Here is a 22,056-nt window from a genome sequence, read left to right as displayed (position 1 = left end):
GCTGTGCGAGTCTATCCTAGATGAGAAATCTGTGGGAGGAAGAACTCCATTAGAAGAATAAATTACTTGCCTCTCTGTAATGTTATTTCTGATAGATGTTCCTCCCATGGATTGCTCATTGTGCTCCGAAACTGCCCCTCTTGGCAGATGGCCAGTACACCAATTAGTTCTGCGGTCCCTCAGCATCGGAATGCAAGGAAAAAAGGGTAGAACTGCGGTCTAGGGGCATGGCACCTATATATGTACTTCTACTGATGTCCTATCCATTGCTGGGTGTGTAGAGGGGTTGGGCAGAGCAAATGCAGAGCAGTGCTTCGCCCCCTGGTGGTGGTAAAATATATCATAGACGAGGAACATCCATCAGAAAGATTACTGAAAGATAATTTGTTCAGTACATGAATTTGCCAGCTATTACATGATATGCTCAAATCTTGGCCATGTATTGTAAAGCTTAGAAAGGCTTTCACAGCTGCTAACAACCTTCATCATTCTCCACCTTTGCCTCTGGGAGCATTCAAATTGCAGCTTTCTGCTATGCGTGAATCATTTGCTGAAGAGCTACATTGCATGGAGAAGGATACACACAGCACGGAGAGTTTGGAATGCAGTACTTTTTCCAGTTGAACTCTTCAGCCCTGTGCCATGTCCATTGCTACAGTTGGAAGAAGTTGATTTCTGTTCCACCCATTAGCTTAAACTAAAAAACAATAACGCAAAAAAATGTTAATTAAAATGTAAATGCTCCCTCTACCCTGGTACATTTATTAGTTTTTCGGTGATGTGATCATTGTTTTTGAACTTAGACCATGTCATGACATTTATATAATAAAACAGGATTCTTGATCCTTATTGTTGCAGCAAGGATTCATATATGAACCAATATTTGAAGAGATTAAAGCATTAGAAGATATAGATTTTCTTTCACAACTGCCTTTTCGAATGGATTGTGTCCCTCCACGTATTCCTCATCTTTGATATAGTAATTTCAAGCGTTAACTGCTTCGGAAAACCTTTTACTTGTGTGCAGAGGGTGCTGTGCGTCGAGATGGTCGATTTGATGTCCCTCGAGGGCTTCCATCTCGGCTGACGTCATCGTCGAGTACATATACCAGGCACAGCGCCTGATGGCGTCAGTTAAGTTTTTCCGCAATAGTAATTGCTTTGTGATTATTTGGCGCGCTTCAGTTTTCTTTGAAAACTTGTCGAAATAGCCTCATCTTCTACTTCGAGTACTCCGAAGACGCCCTTCAAGAAGTGCTGCGCCAAGATGTCCATCACGGACCTGCATAACATTTGCCTCTTGTGCCTGGGCATCAAACTCGTAACTGGCGACTGTCGATCCTGTCAGTCGATGACTGGTAAGGCCTTAAAAGAGCACAAGGCAAAATTAGCAGTGGGTAGAATTGTTCCCAAATCCCTGTCCACTCCTTCTAAATTGATTGTATAATATAAGGTAAGTGTTGAATAAAAGGGACACTGCACACTCCTAAATTAATTCAATTACTGACTAAAATAACCCAAGAAAATTGCATCCACTTGAGCTGCATGGTCTGGTGAATGGGACACTTAACTCAAACTTGTCCAAAAACTGGTATAGATAAAGGGACCAAAAATCTAAGCGCTGTGGATTAATAAATTATGGAAAAGGGTGGTCCTTATTATAGTGGACATACAAAGGATTCACGGCCCATGCTTGTTTCAAAACCTGAGTAAGACACCAATTAGTCTATATTTATTTTGCAACCTAGTAAAATAAACAAAATCCATAATATGTACAGCTTCAATTACCCAATAAAATAAACACAATCCATAATGTGTACAGCTTCAATTACCAAGAATAACTAATTGGACAGCACTTGCCAATGTTTCGCCCTACTTGGCTTTTTCCAGGTGAAGGGGAGAGGCCCCCACAGGCCTGCTGGTGAACTACCAACAGAGTCAATAAAGGTACATCCCAGGAGGGAATAAGACCAAGGCCAAGTGAGAGTGCGGTTAAAGGCTTTTTTATCTAAAGTTAGGGCAAACAGAATCTACTCTGCTCACGCCGAGAGCGTTCTGCAGGAAACATGTTACAATTCAGTTATATACAGAAACAACGTCATCAACTGTGGGAAGGCCTAGGGTGCATATGAAGGACTTGGATTGGTTGCTAACAGGAGGCATGTATGGGTGCTATATGGTCGGTGATGTGGGGACTGGTCCATGGGTGCGTGGTGAGTTGACGTCATGATGTAGTACATGGGGTCAGCAGTTCAGCTGGGCTCATCTGTCCGACATCCGATGAATAGATACATTAATATCCTGGTACTGTCACATTTTGCCCTTGTGGCCACACATTCCCATCCATTCATACATTTGATTGTTCCTTTTGGCAGCAAGGCCAGTAGGTCGCACATGTAAAAACAAGGCATGATTCTCCATTATTGAACATCACTTATATGTCTTTATCAAGGATATCGCTTTCATGTCCAAACACATTCGGATATTGGGTTGGGGGCATTTGTTCAATATTGACAAGGGGAGGTTAGGGGTATATGGTTGCTGCGACTGGATTTCAAGAAATACATTTAATTTTAGACGTGCCCTTCCTTGGAGGGGTTTCACTGATTAGGTGTCCAAACAACATAACTCACTATTGGGCCAGGGTATTCATGGATGGGCTTAGGCCCCCTTTCATGGCTTTTTGACTCATGCCACATAATGGCTGGTGTCTTTTGCATTTTCACGTAGTGGGTTACCGCCTCATATGCATTTTAGCCTTATTTGGGAGAAATATACAAATAGTATTGTTCACTCTTCATACAAGTTGAGCAATATCATAGCACAGGGGGTAGTAAGAGAGGAGCAGCTGACACTTAATCACACGACATGAATAGCTGAGTATGACCAACGGTTCACATGACATTGTCTAACGATATGCATGCAATTACATTCTACATTATCGATAGTGAGGTAGCATTGTGCGAGCTTACATAGGTCTAAGGTCCGTTTGCTTGTTATGGGAGTACGATTAATTGTGTACATATTTCAGTGTTATATGTCAGCATACACTCTACCATCATTATAACAGACTAGCATAAGAACTTTTAATAACACACGTATATGTATTTACACTGCTTTGCCCATGAACTCGCTTAAGGTGTCAGCGAGTTTATATGAATTCTTCACACCATGAGAGGGCCTTCTTTTGTACGTACAAGTCGGAAGCAGAAACACATTCACTGATTTAAAGGTCTCTTTCGTTATTGACTCTGCTCTGGGGTACACGGAGATTAGGTTTCTATGGCTCAGGTCTGAAGGGTGCAAAGTAGGTTTACGGAGACACATAGCTCTGGCCTTCACTCTCTCCCCCTGCGCTTCCTCTGAATCAAATGGAGGGAGTTTGGACGGCAAGTGATACAGTGTGCATATTGTTGCGTTTCTGCTGTCAGCCTTCTCATGGGAACCAGGCAATAATGTGGACGGCAGAGAGGAGGTGGCAGGGGGGGTTACGCTGGCTGTGTGCTTTAACAAAGACAGTTGAAGGCTGGGGTGAAATCTGGATGGCTTCTCGCTTGTTTGTAAAATGGAGTCTATATGTTACAAAATGGAGTCTTGATTTTACTATATAAAAGTATATATGGGGAAATGGCAGCGGCCATGGATGTGGTTGTACGAAAGGGGTGATGGCTCCCTGAGGTGTTCCTGCATGAGAGCCTCAAGTCTGGGGCCCTGGACTCGAAGCAGCCATGACTGGGCCCACCCGGGAAGCACGGGAATAAGGGGGGGGGGCTTGAATGTCCCCTCCTTCCACTCATTTCCCCCCTTTCGTTACTTAAGTTACAAATAATGCAACTGTCCCAACCTCTTACGCTCTTCCTACTCTGCCACTGCTTCGTCCCACGCAGGGGTCCCTTCTATTGGCATCCATGCTCTGCATACTGCACGGAGGCTATGTGCCTGTCTAGGATACTCGTCAGGGGTGCAGCTCATATACATACACCCTCCGTCCCCTTCTAAGTCTACCCATACTTCCTTATACCAACATAACTCACGGGGTTCTTTTATGGTTGTGTGATATAGGCTATCAACTATGTGCCCTGTGTTATATACCGCGGTCATTCTGTATTTGGGACCCAGGGCATCATCTGTTTGCACTTCCGCCTTGTGTTTTATCAGTGCCACACCATTTGCACATCCATTGTCACCATAATTAGCGCGCCGTTCGGTACTGCACTCACACAGCATCGAAGTCCTAATTGGCACACACAAAATATCAGAAGTAAAAAGACGATGTGAGGCATGAATACTTTTACAGTCATTCCAAGCCACGAGGGCACCCACGAGGATAGATTGTCGAACCAGGCGCTGGGCTGTGCTCCTCTTTCGTTATTTACGTGTGAAAGGGAGCCATTCTTGGCATCTGCAGAAGGTACAAATGTGCAACATGCACTCCCGATTTTTCGGTAAACACCTCCATCGATTGCCATCAGTAGATCCAGCACGTATCGATTCTGCATTGTCATCAATCGCAAGGCCCGCAGTTCTACTTTGATGACATTGAATCCTTCTTCAGTGTTGTTGGCCAGCTGGATGAGCTCCCACCTGGTGATTTGCAACCACTTGGCATTTGCTCTTACCTGGATGCTGGGAGCAAGTGATGCAAATAATGTCTCCACTGAAATAAACAGTCTGTACTTGTCCGGGATTTGGGTCAACAGTTCAGATGACTTTGTGGAGATATAATTGGATGACCTTCTCCACCTCCTGTATGTGCCCTGCTCCCCTCCCTCGTTCAGAACATCTTCAGGCTCTGTCTCAAATGGTGTTGGGGAAGTTGTATCTGCACCTGCTGGTACTTCACGTTTTCCATTGATGTGGCTCTCTGGGATCACCATTCGTGCGGAATGCAGTGTTGCCATGGAGCATGTTCCCTTCCAGGACTGCGGGAGATGCAGGTAAGCCCTGTTGCCGCAAACCCAGTCTGTGTCCATTAAAGCTGCGGTGCCTTTCTTCATGTCAGGGATTATAAGCGACTTACTGCAGTTTTCGTTTCTCCACAAGTCTCTTTTCCCTTCTCCATGGAAGCATAGTTCATAAGAGATGTTTTTCTGAAACTTGAAGGGTTTTTCGATGGTGCTGACCCACGTGAGTTTGCTTATATGTTCAGTCCATGTGGGAGTGCATGTTTTCTGTACCCATGACAGTTTATCCTCCGACAGGCCCTGAAGTGCTTCTGCCTTGCACAGGTCCTCCTCCTTCTGCCACTTTTGTCAGCGTGCAGCGTGCCTTTTATTACTAAAAAAGGTACCTTTACGCAGATTACTCCTTGCGACCGGGAGTAGCATGTGCGTTCATTCTGTAACAGTTCAAAAGAGACTTTGTGTACTTGAAAAGTATTTTTGATTCGACACAGCGTAAGATGTACAAGGCATTGGGCCTCTGCAACTGGTACTTCTTGTGGCAATAACACTTTGGGGGTGCCTGAGGCGTGGGGAATAAGGGAACAGACATAACAGCTTTCGTTAGTCGTTTGCTGGGCTGTGTGGCTCATGTCGACATACCATTTGTTTGCTTGATGGGGGTGTTGAGGGTTATCAACTGTGTCTAGGTCAAATTTGTATTCTTCTTCCCACCCGTCTGTTTCTGCTTCCCTCTGTTTCCTTTTTACTGTCTTCTCTACCGCCCCCACCCTTGTTTCCTCTTTACAACAGTGTGAAAGTTGCCATCACTCCTTAACTGTATCCCCCTTCAGTATCCCCTCCTCCAGGAGTTGGGTCAGGGTGTCTGTTTATTTCTTCTATCACCACAGTGGTGGGACATGGATGGTTCTGCACCCATGTTAGCTCTGACAGTGTTTTATCGTTCATTGTGTATACATTAAAATGAGAATCATTCAGCTTTTGGGATGGCGTTGTGTTATGTGCTGTAGTGGTACTGATTGTATAGTTCTGCTCGTGTTCTGGTGTCCAATGACCCCATATCAACCTTGCCCCATCCCAAATCAGGTGGGTTCCGTTCTTTGTCTCCATGCCTGCACCCCCCTTTCCGGTATCAATTGAAATGTACACTATGGCCCAATACAGGAACCAATACAATGACCACTGCACACAAGAACAACACACATTCATATGAATAGCTAGGATACAGCTCTCTCCTCCGTCTACTCCTATCTGCACTATTACTAGTTGTCGTCGGAGGCTTGTCCATGCCCGGTGAGTTTACTAATAAATGAGACACACGCACTTGTTAATCATGCATAGTAATGTGTTTGTTATATATATATATATCCATAAGTGGATTATTTTACGTTTTCAGTATCATAGCTTTTTTCATCTAGCTTTTCTTGTCATTACAATTTATAATTTGTATAATGGTGGTCCCAGCTGTGTCCGTCCATCACCCCTCCCACATCGTACGTTTGGGGAGGAGAGAGGGAAGGGGGCACGTGCCAGGCTTGTACCCCTTCACTGCTAAAGGAGAAAAAGGTGTTATTCATACATCGTTATTGTTCACCATACCTTGAACCATAAAATAGTCATTTTCATTAGCTTTCTCTTGAGTTTCGTCATCATATATTGTTACCATATTTACACCAATATTTACATTTCTTACCCTCCCCCAGTTTTCTTCAATGCTCCCTGGAATACCAATTTCTTGCCCCAACCCATTCTTACATTTGGGTAGTACCCTCTTCCACACTTTCTTGGGCATTTTGTTCATCTATGTTTCCATGAGCCCTGCGCACTTCTGTTAAATGCACCCAGTAACACAGCCCCTCTACCTTAACCGCTGTGGGTGTACAGAAAATCACTTTATACGGGCCATTGAATCTTGGTCCGTTCCATCTCCTCACGAAACTTCTAACGTATACCATGTCTCCTGTCATCAGATGGCAATCTGTATTTTCTGTTGTAGGTGCTGCTGTATTTGCTGGCGCATTGTGTGTGAAGGGCGGTGCTATCTGTTTTGCTATAGCATGTGCTGCTTTTGTCAAGTTTCTGAGGTACTCCTGGAACTCTTCGCCTAAAACTGTGGAGCATTGATGGGAGTCTGACTGTCTGGGCAGGGGTGAGTGAGCTGTATGCATTCTCCTACCTGTCTCAATTTCATGTGGTGACAGGTGGTGGTCCTTGCTGGGTTGGTTCCTCATTTCAAAAAGCACCAGGGGTAAGCAATACACCCAGTTCTTTTTGAGGGTATGGCACAGTTTAGACAACCTACTCTTGAGCAGTCCGCTCATTTTTTCTACAACTCCATTCGATTCCACATGATAAATCGTGCAGAGCTTGTGTGTTATGCCTAACATCGCTGTAACGTGCTTAAACATATCATTCACAAAATGTGTTCCGTTGTCGGAACGGATGACGTCACAAATGCCCCAGGGAGGGAACACCTCCCTCAATAGGAACCTGGCTGCACATCGTGCATCTGGGTGGGCGCAGGGTCCTGCTTCCACCCACCGGGAGAATGGGCACACAACATCAATTAAGTATCTGGCTCCATTACACTGTTCTCCCATGTCAGCGTAGTCTATGTGTAGATCTCTAAAGGGCCCTTCAGGTTTTCCTAGTGTTCGTCTGAGTGTTCGTAGTGTCATGCCAGAATTATATGTCTGACGCATAACGCATTCTACTATTAGCTTTGTGACATGTTCCTGTAATCCTGGGGCAAACCAGTTTTCCTGAATGTCTGCAATGATGTGCTGTTTTGCGTTGTGGGCTGGGATGTGCAACTGCTTAAATGCTACCTTTAGCAATTGGGTTGGCATCACCAGTTTGCCAGTGTTTTTTTTTGTCTCCATAGTAAATCAGTGGGGGACTGGCTACACCCTCTCTTTACCCACATTTCCTTTTCTTCGCCAGAGGCATCATGTTGGAGCTCAATTATTTGGGAAACTGGCAACGAGTACAAGCCTTCGGGCTGTGTTTCTTTTATTGCCTTCTGTAGTATGTACTCACCTGTCAGGCTCTTAGGTAGATAGGAGGCTTCTTTGGCAGCAGCGTCCGCTGCCACAGTTCCTAATGAGATGACGTCATCACCTCGAGTATGGGCCTGACCTTTCACGACCACGACAAGGGTGGGCTCTTTTAGGGCATTGATCAGATCACTTAGCAGTGCTGCATGTTGTACTGAGGACCCATCAGATCTCCTGAATCCCCTTCTTCCCCACCGCGCTAGTACCCCGTGTACCGTGGTTGTCATGTATGTGGAGTCAGTGTAAATCGTTACCATACATCCTTTTGCTGCGTGCAGTGCTTCCATCAGTGCTACTAGCTCTGCCGCTTAGGGTGAAAAATGTGGGGGTAATCTCTTTTGCACGATCACTTCAAACTCCCCATTCTCCACCTGCACTACTGCTGCTCCTATGTGCTCTTCTCCTGTCTCACAATCTATGGAGGCAGACCCGTCAACAAAGTACACTTCTCCTTCTGATAGTGCAGTTTTGTGTGCCTGTTGTGTATCATCGTCATCCCCACATATGTGGTGCAATCATGTTGTTGCATGTCTTCTACTGTGCACGCCTCTGTGATGAACATGACTGGATTTACACTCTTGCAATGCACTATGTGAATATTGGGGCTGGAAATGATTATCTTGTACACTGTGGCCCTTTGGGTGGTTAATGTGCTTTTTGACCTTTCAAGTATGACAAACAGGGAGTGTTCTACATACAATGTGACGAAGCATCCCATCACGATACTAGAGCTCTTTTCTATTGCTAACGTGGCAGTTTCGAGAGCCTGTTCACAAGCAAAATGTCCTTGCATCACTGTGTCCAGTGTTCCACTATAGAATGCCAGGAGTTTGTGGCCCAATGATGTCTTCTGTGTTAGCACGGCAGTCATGAATGAACCGTTGCAGTCTGAAAAAATATAGAATTCCTGTTCATAGTTTGGGGTTGCGAGAGCTGGTGCAGTGAATATCAGTTCCTTGGGGGTGTCAAAGGCTGTGTGCATTTCTTGTGTCCATTGCAATTTAGTGTTCTCCCTCTGTGCTTGTTTAAGTGCCTGGAGCAGGGGTTTTGTATATGATGCATAGTCCAATATCCATGCTCGGCAGTAATTACACATGCCGAGAAACTTCTGCATCTCTTTTACTGTACTGGGCTCTTTTACTTCTTTTATTGCTGCTGCTCTGTCTGGGATAATTCTTTTACCATCTTTTGAGATCAATTGGCCTAGATACAATACTTCTGTTAGACAATATTGCAGCTTCTGCCTGTCTATCTTGTACTCCTTCCAGGCCAAGTGTGTGAGTAGGATAATTGAATCTTTTCTGCACTCATCCTCGTCTATCCCACAGACCAATAAATTGTCTACAAACTGAATTGTGGGGTTCGCTGTGTGTATGTTTCCGAGGTCTTCGTGCAATATTCTGTTAAAGATGCTGAGGCTCTCACAATATCCTTGGGGCAGACGGCAATGTTCATACCTTTTCCCCCCTAGCGTGAATGCTGTCAAATACCAAGACCTTCGAGCAAGTGGTATTGAAAAGAATGCATTCTTCAGGTTCACCACCGGGAAGTGGGTAGCCTCTGTTGGAATGTTACATAGTACTGAGGCAGGATTTGGAACAAGAGGGAACTCCTTCTGTACTACGTCATTAAGGGGTGTAAATCCTGGATCATCCTCCATGCCCCTCCCTTTGCTTTCTTAATCGGGTAAATGCAGGTGTTGCAGGGTGAGCTTGAAGGAACTATTATGCCCTGTACTATTAGTGCATAAATTGTGTCCCTTATCCCCTACTCAGCTTCTCTTGATATAGGGTATTGTTTCACCCACGGCAGAATGGCCCCGGGTTTGAGTTTAATTTTACTAGTGTCACTTTGTGTAGCAGGCCTACATCATGTGGGCCTGTTGTCCACAACTGTTACGGTACTAGAGACATGTCATCTTCTAAGTAGGCGGGTGGGGCTTTGAGCATTGCTGTGAGTGGCAACTGTACCTCTCGTCTTTGAATCATGACATCACAAGGAATTGCAATTTCCATTACTATTTCCCCGGCGTCCTCTGTGTCACTAAAAAGTTCTTCATCCGTTAAATCCTGCAGGGCCATATTGGCATCGATGCACAGTACTGTTCTCCACTAGCATCCCAGCACATCCATTGCTATCACTGCTATCCTCTGAGCGGACACTTGCATGGCATGTATGTCTAGGGACACGATGGACATGGGCACTATTTCTGGATCTGCTACTGGGCGAAATATGAACTCAGAGGGCACTCTCCCCTTGTTATCCTTCAGCTTTGGTACCACTTGTGTTAGTATTCTCAGCCCCTGTATGAACATGTCGGGGTTCACTGGTATGCCTCGTGTTTGCGGGAAACCTGCTTGTGTGTGTATCAATAACATTGCAAGAATTGTACATATGCATGGCGTGGACCACACTATCCCTCTCTCTGTAAACGAGATGGACATATTGAGTTTGCTGAGAAGGTCCCTTCCCAACAGGTTAGTGGGTGATTCCTCGTAATATAGGAGGGGGGCATGCACAGTTTTCCCTCCCACTGTTAAGTCTAGTTCTTCTGTGTATGGAACCTCGACCACCGCCCCAGAGAACCCCTGTATTTCCAAAGACCGATTAGAAAGCGGGAATCTTCCTTCCTTAAGGCACGATTTTTCCGCTTCCGAATCCACCATGAAAATAAATTGCGTGTTTCCTATCACTGCCCCGACGAGTGGTTCCGCTGCTGCATCGCGGGTTACCGATAGTACTGGACACGCAAGTGCTGTCTGTGGGCTGTCCTATGCTGAGTGCCATGGGAGTTCATCCACGTCGAAAACATTCCCCGTCACCACCGCGGTTCCCCTGCATGGTGCTGCTGGGGCCACATTGGCAGTAGTGGCATAAGTTTGGTTGTGCTCTTGGGTGGCATGGTTATGACACTGGGGGTGTGGGGGTGTGTCCTGCAGAGGCATGGGGCGCTCACTCATGTACCTATGGTCGGGGTGGCTGTCCCTTCTACTGTTGCCCATAGGCAGCCCATACAGGCTTCCTGGGTGTGGATGTCCATTTGTGTATGCATTATTTGGTTTGCTTTGACATTCACATAAAATGGCCCCACCTCCCGCACTGCCAACATTGCCTCTGCATTCCCCCTCGTGGCCCTCCATACCCCGTACCTCTTCCTCTCGACCCACTGAATCACACCCTGTTGCCTCGCACTCCTCTCGATTGCCACTGCTGTTCCTCATACTGGTTTTCTCCTGCCCATTGCTTCTGACAATTACCTGTCCAATTGGCCACCATCTGCATTGGTATTACCATCTGACTGCCTTCTTCCTCCCTCTCCCTTCCTGCCGCACTCGTGACTGTCGCTGTGCTAACCTTCAACAACTTGCTCTGTACTAATTTAGCCTTGTCTGCCAACCGCTGCTGCGCTATCTCCTTCTCTTTTTCTTTGATCATCTTGCAGTGGTGAACTATGATGCTTTGAATTTCAGGACACCCCTTGGCTTCTAACCCAGCTATTTTATCAAGGGCCTTCTGCACTTCCTTTGGGAGCCCCCTTTTAATAATGAAGTAAAACAGGGACATTGATTGGTCCCAGGCCGTACCCATTTCCGCTCTCCACATGTCCTGCACCCGGAGAATGAAAGACATTGCATTTTCCTCATCATTCATGGTACATTGCATCACTGACTGCAAATCGGGAGTGTCTGGGAACGTCTCCCTCAACGCATCCCACACATGCGCTCATACTGTGTTGAACGAGGCCCTATCATGGCGGTCACAATCTAACGTTATTCCTGGGAACCCCGCCTTTGCCCAGACTCTGTTAGCCTGATCTCCCACTGCAGACACAAGCAAGCTTTTAACATCCCCCACTGCCAAGGGCACTCCTGCCGTGTTTTTTTCGAACGCATATATCCACTTGCTGGCGCCTCCGGAGAGTGGGGGGTAACTGTTTAAGCAGGTTGGCCTTGTCCATTTGGGCCCATGGTATGTAATTTGGTCTTCCCGTCCCCCGGTATATCAGAGGCAGCTGCAAATCCCCCCCCCTTCTTAGTACTCACCTTCTTTCCTTTCTTTCCTATCACTGCTATACGCCCTGTCCTGTTTCTCAGCCTCCCTGTCCATTCTTCTACCGGAGACAACCCCTCTCTGAATGACGCACCGCCAGCGGCAATTCCTAACCTTCTGCCCTCCTCCTCTTCTTCTGTGTCACTCCAGCACACTTCCTCTCTGTCCGACACTTCCCCTCCTTCTTCTGCTTCCCGTTCGCTGTCTGTAGTATTTATTTCTATTATTCGCGTTGGGGTGTCATTTATTCTGAACAAGATCTCTCCCTTCTTCCATCCATCTTCCCCTGTTCCTACATTCAGCTGGGGAGTATCATCTCGATCCCCCTTCTCCCAGTGCCCTTATGCGGGACAGTTCTGTGCGGGCCATTGTGAGTTGTGATTCTAAATCTTGACCTAATTTTCCAAAGTCGACTGTTGAGGTTTCCAGTGGCCGTGTTATATTTTGGCTCTCGTATGGGGGTGGTGCAGTGGCAGATGGCTTGTGTACAGGCGGGGGCTGTGGGCTGTGCTACATACACGGGGCCACTATACCCTTTAGCAGGTACTGGTTTTGACAACAAGGGATAGACGCGTGTTACTTCTATGCTCTTTCGATCTTGAGTGGGCGGCCCTGTGCTTCCAGCTGTTGTCAGCGGAGAGGCATTCTGCTTGCTATCTTTACCTGGGGGCACCTCCTGAAATGGGCACCACAGATCCAATATTTATCTCCTATGGTGCAGCTGCTTCCCTCTATACTTAATAAACAAACAAGTAGCAACCATATCCAACACCTCCTTGTCAAAAGACCCCCCTTTTGACCATACCTGGGGTAGTCCCTCCCCTTTTAACTCTGTGACCCACTGCTCATGATATTTCTTTATTTTGTCTGCATACCCTGGTAGCGTTCTGCAGATATGAGCAAGGGGTGTTTCTGCGCCCATTGTACTTCACTCTCACTACACCTTACCAGGCGGTTCTACTCTGTACTTATTCACTTCTCATATACCCAACTTACTCCGTGTTATAATTTTCAACTGTTTAGTCACCTTTTAATATTTTTACACCACATTATTGACCATGTAACTCTCTTCTCAAATCAACAGGTCTGTTTTGCACATTGTACACCAAAAATAGTCATTTCACATACAGAATAGACGTTTAACGTTTGACATAGACAACAAAAAACATAGATACAGACATAACATTCCCCACTGTCCTCAATATCCCTCTCCTTTTACCCTTTGCCTTGTTATTTCCCAACTTTAACCTCTCCCCCTACCTTGCACCAGTCCACCCACTTAGAAGGGGCAAGAGGAAAACAAATAAGATAAAAATCAGAAAAAAAGCGTTTCTACTTAATACTCTGGATCTACCTAGTGACCCCTAAATACTTCTTTTTCTTTCCACTTTAATTTCTTACAGTTGTATATCCTGTACTAGTCGAGATAGAACTATGCAGCGCAGCCTTCTACTCCCCATGGAGATAGGATCCTTTTTAACTTCTTGTCCTCTTTTACTCCATTTCTGTCCTAATGACCTTATGCGATAGAAGGAGAGCAGTAAGAAAGATAGGAAAAGACCCCAGGCCCCAGAACCTCTTGTTGCTCCCCCTTGGATTCACCTTTACACTCCTGCGGTGTTACCCAAATTATTTTCTTTGTACCCTCAAACCCTCCTAATCTGACTCCCACCCGCGCCTTTAATATCACTCGCACTTAATACGCACGTGTCCGTCTTGATCCGAGACCCTCTGGACCTGATCGGCAGGGCGCCGCTCCTCGCTCAAAGATCACGCCCGGCTCCGGCGAGTGATACGTATGGTTTTTGTTAAGAGGGATCCCGTACCCGCTCACCCTACTGCGTGCACACGTGTAGGTGTACCGGTTGCCTTTGGCGGGTAGCTCTTGAGGGAGTGTGCTCAGGGTCAAAGCAGGGGGGCGTCTCGTGCCAGAAGCACAGGAAAGAACGTTATCACGTCGGAGTCACCAATGAAGGTGAGAGACCCCCACAGACCGGCTGGTGTTCTACCAACAGAGTCAATAAAGGTACATCCCAGGAGGGAATAAGACCAAAACCAAGTGAGAGTGCGGTTAACGGCTTTTTTATCTAAAGTTAGGGCAAACAGAATCTACTCTGCTCATGTCAAGAGCGCTCTGCAGGAAACATGTTACAATTAAGTTATATACAGAAAAAACGTCAACTGTGGGAAGGCCTAGGGGCACATGAAGGACTGGGATTGGTTGCTAACAGGAGGCATGTATGGTTGCTATATGGTCGGTGATGGGGGATTGGTCCACGGGTGCGTGGTGAGTTGACGTCATGATGTAGTACGTGGGGTCAGCAGTTCAGCTGGGCTCATCTGTCCAACATCCGATGAGTACATACATTAATATCCTGGTACTGTCACATTTTGCCCTTGTGGCCACACATTCCCATCCATTCATACATTTGATCGTTCCTTTTGGCAGCAAGGCCAGTAGGTCGCACATGTAAAAACAAGGCATGATTCTCCATTATTGAACATCACTTATATGTCTTTATCAAGGATATCGCTTTCATGTCCAAACACATTCGGATATTGGGTTGGGGTATTTGTTCAATATTGACAAGGGGAGGTGGGGGTATATGGTTGCTGCGACTGGATTTCAAGAAATACATTTCATCTTAGACGTGCCCTCCTTGGAGGGGTTTCACTGATTAGGTGTCCAAACAACATAACTCACTATTGGGCCAGGGTATTCATGGATGGGCTTAGGCCCCCCTTTCATGGCTTTTGGTCTCATGCCACATAATGGCTGGCGTCTTTTGCCTTTTCACATAGTGGGTTACTGCCTCATATGCATTTTAGCCTTATTTGGGAGAAATATACATATAGCATTGTTCACTCTTTATACAAGTTGAGCAATATCATAACACTAATACAGGGGGTAGTAAGAGAGGAGCAGCTGACACTTAATCACACGACATGAATAGCTGAGTATGACCGACGGTTCACATGACACTGTCTAACGATATGCATGCAATTACATTCGATATTATCGATAGTGAGGTAGCATTGTGCGAGCTTACATAGGTCTAAGGTCTGTTTGCTTGTTATGGGAGTAAGTATGATTAATTGTGTACATATTTCAGTGTTATATGTCAGCATACACTCTACCATCATTATAACAGACTAGCAAAGAACTTTTAATAACACACATATATGTATTTACACTGCTTTGCACATCAACTCGCTTAAGGTGTCAGCGGGTTTATATGAATTCTTCACACTAGGTGCGGGCCTATTTTTGCACGTACAAGTCGGAAGGGGAAACACATTCACTGATTTAAAGGTCTCTTTCGTTGTTGACTCTGCTCTGGGGTACACGGAGATTAGGTTTCTATGGCTCAGGTCTAAGGGGTGCAAGGCAGGTTTACGGAGACAGATAGCCTTGGCCTTCGCTCTCTCCCCCTGCGCTTCCTCTGAATCAAATGGAGGGAGTTTGGACGGCAAGTGATACAGTGTGGATAATGTTGCGTTTCTGCTGTCAGCCTTCTCATGTGAACCTGGCAATTATGTGGACGGCGGAGAGGAGGTGGCGGGGGGCGGGGGGTTACGCTGGCTGTGTTCTTTAACAAAGACGGTTGCAGGCTAGGGTGAAATCTGGATGGCTTGTTTGTAAGATGTTTGTTTGTAAGATGGAGTCTGTATGTTACAAAATGGAGTCTTGATTTTACTATACAAAAGTATATATGGGGATATGGCAGCGGCCGTGGATGTGGTTGTACGAAAGGGATGATGGTTCCCTGAGGTGTTCCCGCATGAGTGCCTCAAGTCCGGGGCCCTGGACTCGAAGCAGCCATGACTGGGCCCACCTGGGAAGCACGGGAATAAGGGGGAGAGGGGGTCTTGAATGTCCCCTCCTTCCACTCACAGGTTATCAAAAACGTGCATAAAATCTCCAAAACTTGCATATAATCTCTAAATTTAGAGTATCATCTGATCACTGCATTTGCATTGCTTTCATATATCTGAATCACTGTACCCTAATTGGATCTGCTTGATTCACACGTTGACATTGTCCCACGAGTCGAGAGATTCCTCTCCTCACAAAAAGTTATTGAAAAAACAATCGGAAAAACAATCGAAAAAACAATCGAAAAAACAATCTCATTCGAGGAGCAGACATTCTTCGCCGGCCTCCTAAAAATCAAAGAGAAGATACAGATCTCCGTCTTCTTCCCAGTCTTCTTCGTCACAAAGGCTAGTCTGCCCAACCAAATCTTCCTCGAAAGAGGAGTGGGAACTCTTTAGGAGAAAATTAAATAAGATCGTCGATGATCAGGCTGCGATACCTTCGAAGCACAAGAAGACTGGCCATGCTACGGTTGCTGACAAACATGATGCCAGGGCTAAAACCCATGCGCCCTTGTGCCTGGGTAAGCCTAAACCTACTCAAGAGTCTTCGAGCACTCAATGAGATGAGAAATCGTCAAAGAAGTTGTCAAGTCAAGGGCATACTCCCTCGAAGTACAAATAAAAAAATGGGTAGTCGACACCATCAACGCCACTGACATCCACCCCATCGATGCTATCGATACCAAAACCATTGAGGCCATCGATTAAACAATCAATGCTGTCTGTTCAAACTTTGGGGAAAACGCCAAGAAAAGGTAATTAAACCTTTACCCAAAAAGGATTTTTTCAATTCACTAACTTCTATTTTTGAGGGATATGAAACTACTTATGACACACCTCCAGGTGGTCTTCAATTGGATCTGATTTGTGTCCAGAAAGATTCTGTTACACCTGATTGTTTTGATTCAGAAGAAACTAGAGTCAAAAAACGTTATGGCTCATTACAAACAGCCAGTGGACTTGATACCTCCCCAGAACTAGATTTTGGAAAACAAGATTCTGTGAACGTGCAGATGCGTTTTACAGATCACTAATGTCCATGGTGGTAGATTTCCTGAGATGGAGTAGACCAGCTCCTGTATTTGAACAGAACGACCCGACAGACATTCTGGACAAGGGGCGAGAGATGGACCCCATCTTACCCTTCCATGTGGTACTGCAGAAGAGAGTTGCAACAAACTGGGAAGCTCCAGAATCCAATCCCACAATAAATAGAAATGTAATAAAAAATATAGACCATCAAGTAGCAATCCTAGCTACCTTTCAAGTCCTCCAACCCCAGAGAGTCTAGTAGTTCAGGCTGCTATTTCTACCTCTAGACAAATGGCATATCAAGCCATACCGCCTGATGGGGATGACAAAAGGATTGATTCTTGGTCTAAGAAGGTATTTTCTGCTAGCAGCATGTCCTTAAAATCTGCAAATTCCACTTTTTCCCTGGCAACGTTTACACACACCCTGTTGGACGGCATAGCGATGGCGGCTGATCACATCCCTGAGGGTGAGGAAAGAGACTGCTTCTTGAACATAAGGGATGGCAAAGAGGCCACATGCAAGTCTCTGCAATCATATCTGGATACTGCTGACAGTGTCAGCAGGGCCATGATGGCAAGCACTGTTATATGCAGATTTGCGTGGTTGAGGAACACAGGTTTTGCACCGGATGTACAATGCAGACTCATCAACATGCCCTTTGACTGCTCCCATCTATTTGGAAATAAAGCTGAAGAGAGCCTTGAAAAGCTGCAGACCTCAACGGCAGTGGCTAAATCTTTAAGTGCTGCAGTTAGGCAGCCACAGTCTTTTCACCCCACCAGATCATCTTGGAGGGGTAGGTCTTTTCGCTACTATTCCTCAGTTGGAAAAGCGAGAGGCCAGGCTAGTCAAAGAGGACATAGAAGATTCCTTCGTGGTGGACGAGGTAGAGGTGCTAAAACCTGCCCAACAGCCGCTGCTTCAGCTGCCTATGAACCACTCTGAGGTCTTGTCTCACAACACCCTGGTGAGAGGCAGACTATCACAGCATCACAGCATTTGAAAGAATGGCAGGCTATTGCTTTAGTTGCATGGGCACTGAAAACAGTTGCCCAAGGTTACTGCCTCCCCTTCATGCAGAGACCTCGGGACCATCCACTGGGAAATCATTCACTAAAGGCTCCGAATCCATTCCTGTCGCAGGAAATCTTAACCCTGTGTTACTCACCACACCGAATCAACTCCGGGCGTTGGTTAGTGAGAATAGATGATGACGTTCTCCAGGTAACCACTTGCCAGCCAGAATTTACCAAGAACTCCGGCCTCCTAAACTAGAGGGAAACTCTTCTTATCCCTCCGCTGTTCTAGCATTAGAGAGGTGGAGGTGTTGATCATACAAAGGAGCGGGGAACACATGCACCGCCAAAACCAAGGCTGGGAAGATTAATGTCTGTAGGAAACAAACACATATACAAGCAATGCCCTACCGAGCATTCTTAGTACCTGGGAGTTTTGGTCTGGGAAGTATTTAGTCTGAACCTAAACAGAAGACAAAGTATATCAACCCACTACTCCTAGATTCTAATAATACAAAGGCATAAACAAGGAACAAAAGGGAGCTGGCTTACCAAGGTGGAAAGGAACTTGTGTGAAAGATTCCAATAGTCCAGAACAATAATGAAGGGATAAAACAACAAAAAGGTGGGTTAGTACAGGTAATCTTCCCCAAGCAGCACGAGGGTCGCACTAGGTACGGGATGGTGCACAAAACAGGGAAGCATCCAGGAATGCACACGTATAAATCCTGGAGGAACCTGTCTTTGAACGTCCATTGTATAAAGCAGGAAATATGAAGGAGTAAATGATGGCTCAGACTGCCAAAACCTGTGTGGTTCGTGTAAAGGAAATGGAATGGAAGTCTTTCTGAGATGACACTGGGAATAATGTATAAAGCCACAGACAGACGTTATCTGACTGCAGAATAGCTGTCGTACAACCGGCAGATGTCAAACACTAGCTGCTGCAGGTAATGTGATACTAACAGAGCTTACCAGTGTAATCAGCTGTTGTGAGCAGATACCGGAATGCAGGCTGGCTCGGCAATGGAAGGATCCGTAGTAAGCAGAACTTGAGGTAGAAGGATATCCGGAAAACAGGCGGGGTCGGCAATAGGAGGCTCCATAGTAAATAGAACGTGAGGCGGAAGAATATCGGAAAGCAGACCAGTTCGGCAACGGGAGAATCGGTAGTAGGCAGAACGTGAGACTGAAGGATTAGATAGAAGGGAACTCCGAATCACGTAGCCAAGTCGGGTCTCAATAAACAGCAAGGTATTAATGAATAACGCTACAAATAGAAGCGCTGTTGCTCCGCCGAAGGCCGGATTTAAACCCCAGGAGGGGGCATGACCTATGTCGAAGCCTTGCACGCGAGAGCCGCTGACGAGTCACGTGACCCGGCACACTCTCCTTTGCCAGCATTGATACGCATCTCCATGGCAACTTCCATCTGCGCCAAACGGATACTCGCGCACATCGCTTCCAGTGCGAAACTGGTACACCAGTATGTGTTGTAACTGAATGCAGGGCAGTCTTCATATGTGTAACACCCTGCTAGAGAATGGAGCTATATAACTAGTACCTGTAATGGAGAGGAACAAAGGATGGTACTCCCCCTATTTACTAATTCCCAAAAAGAACAGAGGGGTGAGGCCCATCTTGGACTTGAGATACTTGAACAAGTTCCTCAGGAAGGACAAGTTCAAGATGGTCACACTTTTTCAGATCCTTCAGGCCCTCCAGCTCCAGGATTGGATGGTGCCATTGGATCTTTAGGATGCTTACTTTCATATGCCAATCCATCACAAGCACAGGAAGTACCTGAGGATTGCCGTTGGCGGTTTTCATGATCAGTTTCGAGTTCTGCTATTTGGAATAACCTCCGCCCTGAGGGTTTTCTCTAAGCTGATGGCGGTGGTGGCAGCGAGTCTCAGGAGAGGGGGGGATTCACGTCTACCCCTACCTGGACGATTGGCTGATCAGGGCACATTCACCAGAACAAACCATGGAACATCTAAGCATAACTTGGCACTCTCTCCACAGATTGAGCATCTCTGTCAATTACAAGAAGTCCCACATGATACCATCTCAAAGACTCCAGTTTATTAGAGCAGTCCTGGATGCATCCCTGGGAAAAGCCTCGCCACGAGAGGTGAGGGCTCAAGACATTCTGCAGATGGTCTCAAAATGTCAGAGTGCCCAGCGTCTCCCAGCCTTCGACTTTCTGGGGTTGCTGGGCCTCATGGCATCCAGCATTTTTCTGGTGCCAGTGGCTCGTCTAAGAATGAGATCTCTACGGTGGGCTCTCAGGACTCAATAGTCTCAATTCTCAGGAGGATGGCAGATCTCCTCCAGGTTCAAAGAAGGGTCGCACCGGGTCTCCTTTGGTGGGCCTGCAAGGACAACATTCTGAAAGGAGAACCTTTCTGGCATCCATGGCCGGAGATAACAGTAGTAACGGATGCTTCACTCACCGGGTGAGGAGGCCATACCACTGATCTGACAATCACCTGTCGTTGGTCTCTATCGGAGTCCAAACTACATATCAACCTTTTGGAGCTGAGGGCTCTGTACGTGGAAAGAATGCCCCGATAATGATGGACAACACAGTGGCCATGTACTACCTCAACAAGAGAGGAGGTGTAGGGTCACTATCACTGTGCAGAGAAGCAATGCAGCTCTGGTTCCGGGAAATTCAAGAAGGAATCTCCATATCGCAGTTCACCTACCCGGAGAGGAGAACATGGCGGTGGATGCTCTGATCAGGCAGCGCACAGTCTCCCACGAGTGGGAACTAGTTCAGGAAGTCCTTTAGGAGATGTTCACCCTTTGGGGAACCCCTCAAGTGGATCTATTCGCGACCAAATTCAACCAGAAGTGCGAACTGTACTGCTCCAAGGAATTTCCCCCAAGAGGAGCTCTAGGAGACGCGTTTATGGTGGACTGGGAATGTCCACTCGTGTATGCATTTTCTCCAGGACCCATCATTCCTCACATCATAAGGAGGTTGAGAAGGTTCGGGAAATGCATGATCCCAATTGCCAATAAGAGATGAACTTCTTTCGCGAGAGGAGGGTCGGGCTCTCCATCCAGAGGTCAAGACACTCAGCCTTAATGCATGGTTTCTGAGAGGCTGAGGTACAGGGATTGGGACCTCCCGGATGATGTAATGGAGATTGTGCTTTCGTACAGAAGGCCAGCAACAAAATTACTATACCACTGCCATTGGAACAAGTTCTGTAGCTGGTGAAGGGAAAAGGATGTAGACCCTTTTCAATGCAATACACCTATGGTGTTATCTTTTCTTCTACATTTGGCAAATCTGGGGCTTCAGTTTAGAACAATCAAAGGATATTTAACTGCGCTTTCCATATTCAAGCGCACCTCTGAAGAGACATCCTATTTCAAATTTCTCTTAGTAATTCATTTCCTTAAAGGACTCACAAATGTGTTTCCTCCTACACCATTCCATGTACCAACTTGGGACCTTAACTTAGTTTTAAAGATTTTAACATGCTCTCCTTTCGAGCCACTTCACTCCTGTCCCCTAAGACTGTAAATTTACAAAACCATTTTCTTAGTGGCAATAACATCTGCCCGCAGGGTGAGTTGCAGGCATTATCCCGTAAACCTCCTTTAACCATCTTTTACAAGAATAAAGTTGATCTTAAGGTAAAACCATAATTTTTACCCAAAATTGTATCTGATTTCCATCTGACACAGAAGATTGTGCTTCCGGCTTTCTATCCGCCACCTCATCCTGGCAAAGAAGAGGAAAGATTCCATAGACTGGATCCGAGAAGAGAGCTCTAAGCTTTTATATGTCCAGGATGGCAAAGTTGAGACAACATGATCAACTTTTTATTGGTTATACAGGGCACAAGCCTGGTATGTCAGTCACTAAACAGACTCTTTCCAGAGTGCTACAGGTTAGCTGGGAAAGATCCTCCGGAGGGTTTGAGGGCTCGTGCCACTAGGGGCATGCCAACTTCCCTTGCCCTTCATAGGGGAGTCCCAATAAAGGAAATTTTTTTTGAGGCAGGTACAGGGTCCTCCTTACACACATTCACAAAACATTACTGTTTAGACACTTCTAACAATGAAGGAAGATTTGGAAAGATATTACTATGCTCCATT

General features: G+C 46.1%; 1 protein-coding gene across 1 annotated transcript in view; it reads left to right on the top strand.

Annotated features, from left to right (window-relative positions):
- The window catches only part of DNAI3 (dynein axonemal intermediate chain 3), a 2,012,519-nt gene that overhangs the window by 352,178 nt on the left and 1,638,285 nt on the right, over positions 1–22,056 (top strand). The window lies entirely within an intron of this gene.

This window comes from Ambystoma mexicanum, chromosome 1q (genome assembly GCF_040938575.1).
Source record: "Ambystoma mexicanum isolate Mex_15411 chromosome 1q, UKY_AmexF1_1, whole genome shotgun sequence".
NCBI lineage: Eukaryota > Metazoa > Chordata > Amphibia > Caudata > Ambystomatidae > Ambystoma > Ambystoma mexicanum.
Note: the sequence above shows the minus strand (reverse complement) of the source record. Positions and strands in the feature narration are given on the sequence as shown.